The sequence below is a fragment of the Orbicella faveolata genome, unplaced genomic scaffold, assembly GCF_042242905.1.
Source record: "Orbicella faveolata isolate gen_17 unplaced genomic scaffold, um_ofav_v1 contig_13, whole genome shotgun sequence".
NCBI classification, from domain to species: domain Eukaryota; kingdom Metazoa; phylum Cnidaria; class Anthozoa; order Scleractinia; family Merulinidae; genus Orbicella; species Orbicella faveolata.
The window spans coordinates 30342812-30348916 of NW_028301540.1; positions in this window are offsets into that span (position 1 = coordinate 30342812).

Consider the following 6105-nt stretch of genomic DNA (forward strand, 5'->3'; position numbering starts at 1 on the left):
CAATCTTCTGAAAAAGTGTCTAAAAGTCGTTTACATAACTGACCCATTGGGTTTCCTATTCAGATGCTCGTTTAACATCACAGAAAAGCAGGTTGAGTTACGTCAATCTATGTAGAGTCCGTCAATGTAAACATGCTCATGGCAAGAGACTATATGCATCTCTCCACGCGGGCGTATAAATGGGTACCGAGGGGGATTCCGACAAACTGAGAAAGTTGTCGACAATATCCTGCGATGGACCAGCATCACATTCAGAAGGACTAGCAATCTTCTTAGCTTCTTGCCTTCATCTTACCTCCCTCACCGAGACGGGGGGATGGGGCGGACGGGGGGGGGGGGTTGAAGAAAGAATGCAAGTCGAACCGAATGAACGTTTACATTAGGGGCTTTTTAACTCTATGCTATAGTAATGATAATTAAGTGCCAGCTTTGACTTCACTTACCCTGACAAGTCAGCGCTGTAGTCAGGGAGAAACGAACGACGATGCACAATCTTAAAAGTTTGGCAAAATCTGCCAGCCAGGCAAACTCCCCCTCATCCATACCCAGAGGCCGAATTTTCTTCAAAATGGCCGACCAATCAGTTTGAACAGAGAAACAAAGCGCTACCATTTAATCTGTGCATTATGCTTGATGCTGGTTAAGAATTAAACATTGGGTGTCCTGAGTCATCGCTTATTTAGATTGCAGCCAAAGACATCATTTTGATAATTGTCTCTTCAAGAGCCTATTTTTGGTAAGATTATTTTTTCTCCGGGCCCGGGGGTTATCATCGCAAAAAAAAATTGAGTTTTAGCGGGATCCATAATCGATTATGGCTCCTGGTTTCAGAAGCGTTTTAAGTTTGTATTTAAAAGGCTGGCCTCTTGGGTCTTGCGTACAAAAATACTGCTCAGCTATAATACAACTCTCTAAACATTACGGCTGAAACCCTAACAAGTGTCATAGGCTTTTAATAGATGAACGTCACAAGTCTGCACTTTAACGATAAAAATATAAGACTAACTCTCTGCTCTTTCAGACTCTTTGAATGAATCCAAAATACATATCTTGCTTCTACAGCTAAATTGTAAAATAAGCCCGTAGTCCGAAGACTCCAAATTGTATTCGCGAGGGCCTATGACTAGAAAGGATTTTGCTTCTAAGTTTCGGGAGGGCCAGCTTATGTTCGGTGAGAGAGAGGGGCTTTAGAGGGGAGGGGGATTGTTGGATTTTAAGAAAGCTTTCATTTCATATTCATTCCCAGAAGCCATCCTCAGAGACCCAGGGACAGTTAGTTGGGGCGGGAAGAAATAAATCAGGCAAAAATTGAAGCGACGTCGAAGGTTTATTGTAAACTTTCGACGCTCATGCTGACGCGACAGTTGCCCTTTTAATCGCATCTCTCCGTAGTAGATGCTTTGCATGTTTATAGCCTGGTTTCCATATGACCACAGACGACTCTGACCCAATTTTGTAATTGCAGACGATGGCAGCTCAAACTTTTATCGCCGTAATGTGGAGTCCATCGGCAATCCATTGCGCGCTCGTGATCTGCAGTGGAACCCCGCCTTACGGACACCCTGTTGGTACGACCTCCTCGTTATTACGGCCACTTTATTCTGGCCCGAACAAAAGCTCAGTCAGTAATTTTTCATTTCAAGAACCCCTTTAAGAGTCACTGACTGAAAACATCGAGAATGGCTGGCCAGGTCAGAAAAATCGAAAATCCTGAGACTTTGCCTAAAGAACGCTTTTAGGGAACTACTTTCGAAAATGTTATTCCGATTTTCTTAGAATTTAGAGTCTTCGAGAAATTCGCAAACAACGAAAATATAGCTTTTTGCCTCATTAAATATGCAACAAATATCTGGAAAATTGACAAAGTTCTCGGTATTCCCATTGAAACAATTTACAAAACTAGAACACGGGGTAAACTCAGCATAAGAGCTTTACTTTTCTTCTATCTAACAATAAGAAGTTTTAAATTTTTCAAGCATTTTGAAGCATTCCGTCGACCGTCGAAGAATTGCCTTTTCACGCCCCAATGAAAACGGCAAAAATTGCGTAGTTTTACAGGCTTAAAACGCACCTTGGTATGTCCGATATGGAACTAAAACAAGTACTGTGCAAAAGAGTGTCGTTTCTACTATAATAATATGAAAAAAAATTTCTGGGCAATCGAGGTTCACACAGGTAAAATGCAAAAGTTCGCGACAGTAAATTTTAACATGTGTCTCGATTTTGATCTTGATGGAAAACGAATTAATTAGATACAATTAATGAAACGAAGAGGTTTTATTACAGTGATCCAGCCAGACGAAGGAAGCAAGTTTTCTTGAAAAATAGAGTAAGACTGTTTGAAATCTATCCCGCGATCTGACCTCGGTTGGAATTCTCGGCGGCCTAGTCCAAACGTCGCGTTTCTGCCGTTCCGACCTCAAATAAATTTGTCCCGGCAGTGGCAATGACAAGAGAACAGCGGTGATTCCAAACGTCGAGTTCAATCAGTCGCGCAGAAGATCAGAAGACGTTTGCTTTGCTGAAGGCCAATTTAAATGCTACAAATATTAGCAACGGCAGCTGATGCAGCAGGCTATGAATTCAATTCGGAACGGTATAAGAGCACGCCGAAGCCAAGTCGCGCTACACGGCATGCAAACTTTATTCATTCCCCCCCGGGGTGGGGGTTGGGGAGACTCGTATAAAAATAACGGGGGTGCTCGTCGTATATCTTAGGGGTTGATCTTCAAAAGGCTAAGTAATTGAAGACGCCAACAACGACAAAAAAACACTGTAAGAAATATATCGAGTAGACCGTTCTATAAAAAGACTTCTCAATTTTCGTCAATTATGCAAATAAGTTCACCTAGCCTTAAAAACGTTTGTGTTTGCTGGTGCGCGTTCTTACTGCCCAGATTTTTTGTTCCAAATACCGATTGAAGAAGACCAAAAGTTAATCAAAGTATTTATTTCGACCCGATATTGGGCAAACTAAAACGCCTTTTAAACTCGTAAAATTACGCAATTTTTACCGTTTCCATAGGGGCTTGAATTCTTCGACAGTCCACGGAACCAGGACGGCACTTAAAACTTTCAATATGCTTAGTTTATGCGGTGTTCTAGTCTTGTAAATTGTTTCAATGCGAATACCGAGAACTTCGACTCAAGCGCGGCAGTAGCATGACGTTTGAAACCATGCATGCACTCAGTTCGGCAGGCTGAATTAAAGTGGGCGCGACTACTTATAGCACGGCAGGCCTAATGCCGTTCCGCACGGCAGTAGCGCGACTTGGCTTCGAACGGCGTGCTCTTGCCATGCACGTGCGGAACTGAACCAGGGACGGCAGAGCCAGGGTGGGGGCTTAAGTCCTCCCCCCCACTCAACTTTTTACCACGGTGACATGGTTGACTACAGATTTACCAAGAATTTACAAAGCTATAACCTCGTACCAAATCTGTAGGAAGCTTTTCACGTTTACATAGTTTTAACCTTTCCGCAGCGTGCGCTTCCTTCCCACACACGGGGGGCTTGTGTAAAAGTGCAGGTCAGTCAGTACTAAGGCCGTAATATATCATGGAGGGCTGAGAAAGATGTATCAAGCTCATAATACCTTCAAAATATATTACTGTAAATGCACTCAGTAAAAGTACCTATCATTCAAAAATACCATTTCCGAGGCCCTAGATTTTAAATGTTTTTTGGGCGAGGATGCCCCTAGACCCCTCTACAAACTTGCGTCGGCGCCACTCGTTTTCAAGCTACCCACCTCCCCCTCCACCTTCACTTGAAAAAAGACTCCGCCGTCCCTCTGAATTCATATCCTGCTGCATCAGCTGCAATTGCTTTCTAGCATTTAAAAAGATCTTCAGCAAAGCAAACTTCTTCCGATCTTCTGCGCGACTGAATTAAATTCGACGTTTGAATCTTTCATAGCTTTTTGACATGCACTGCCAGGCCAAATTTATTTGAGGTAGGCACGGCAGAAGCACGACGTTTGGACTAGGCCGAATTCCAACCGAGGTCAGATCGTGGGATAGACCTCAGACAGTCTTACTCTATTTTTCAAGAAAACCTGCTTCCTTGGTCTTATTGCATCTAATTAATCCGTTTTCCATCAAGATCAAAATCGAGACACAATGGTTAAAAAATACTTTAAAAGACCAGTCTCCTTTCGAATATTTGCAGACTAATCGAGTGTGTATAGACGGGAAAGACAAACCCGTATATGCTTCTATTATAAGCAAGTGTCTAAACCTCAGTAATCGAGGAATTCCAATTGGAGCTAACTGAAAATATGTCTTGCGTGACGCCAGTCACGTAATACATGTAGCGTATTTAATCTATGTAACTTTGAACTTATATTTTGGGCTTTCTCTGTAGTTTTTTTGTATCTTGCGTGAAATAATGAAACAATGTTGTAATAACGACATGGATCAACTCTCTTTTTGTATATTTCCCCAAAAGCATGGCCCGCAAATGGAACAAAAACAGACTAGAGTGCTCAACAATAGAGTTCTTTGAACATACCGCATTATGCAAATTGAGAAGAGATTGTCGCGAACTTCTGCATTTAACCTGTGTGAACCTCGATTGCCCAGAAAATTTTTTCCATATTATTATAGTAGAAACAACACTCTTTTGCACAGGATTTGTTTTAGTTCCATATCGGGCATAACAAGATGCATTTTAAGCCCGTAAAACTACGCGATTTTTGCCGTTTTCATAGGGGCGTGAAAAGGCAATTCTTCAACGGTCGACGGAATCCTTCAAAATGCTTGAAAAATTTAAAAACTTCCTATTGTTAGATAGAAGAAAATCAAAGCTCTTATGCAAAGTTTACCCCGTGTTCTAGTTTTGTAAATTGTTTCAACGCGAATATCGAGAACTTCCAGATATTTGTTGCATATTTAATGAGGCAAAAAGCTATATTTTCGTTGTTTGCGAATTTCTCGAAGACTCTAAATTCTAAGAAAATCGGAATAACATTTTCGAAAGTAGCTCCCTAAAAGCGTTCTTTAGGCAAAGTCTCAGGATTTTCGATTTTTCTAACCTGGCCAGCCATTCTCGATATTTCCAGTCAGTGACTCTTAATACGGCCATCCCGTTAACACGGCCAGATTTTTGCGGCCCGTTGGTGACCGGACTAAGTGGGTCCACGGTATATACACTATCACAAACAACAAAACCATGGACTATATTTAACAAATTGACGTCAGTTTTTCGTGCGTCTGTCCTGTTATTGATCATGAATTTCGTCATAACATTGTCAAGGTAGCTGTGGATCCACGAGGCGATAGCCGAGTGGATCCACACACTACTTTGACAATGTTATGACGAAATTCATGATCAATAACAGGACAGACGCACGAAAAACTGACGTCAATTTGTTTTTTACAATAACAAGCTGCTCTCGGTCGTTGCGTCAACATAAATTACAAATTCATGTGTCTGTCCACCTATTGACAATGATAATTAGCCAATGAGCGCGGAGAATTTTTGCAGTTATTGTAAGATCTGCTATCGGCTGCGATAATATGGCGGATTTCATGACGGAACCAAAAAAACTTTACATTGGCAAACAACTAGAAATGCAAAACACAATGAAACAATGAGAGCTAATGGGAGCACAAAGCAAAGTATATCAGCACTAAGCGCGGGAAATTTAAATGTGCGAGACAAAACTTCTAACTCGTTTTCTTTTGTCACTTTGAATACGGTTGAGTGTTTGGGACAAGCCGTTTAATCAACCACAGAACGGTAACGCAAAGAAGAAGCAATTCCTGATTACTTGCGGCACTCTCGCTGACTATATCAGGCCCCGTCCACACGTATCCGGATATTTTTGAATCCGCAAGTTTTTCTTTCCGGATACGGCTTCCCGTCCACATGCACCCGGCGAATTCGGCAGCGAATCCGGATATTTTTTTAATCCGCTCTCCTGAGTGCAAAAAAAAGAAATAAAATAAATAAATAAATAAATAAATAAATAAATAAATAAATCCACAACGAATCCGATAATGTGTGGACGGTGAATCCGGATATTTTCGAATCCGGTGACGTAGCAAAATCGTGTCCAGTCTCTTACCGAACAATAAACCAATATGGCGGTACAACGTGTTAGC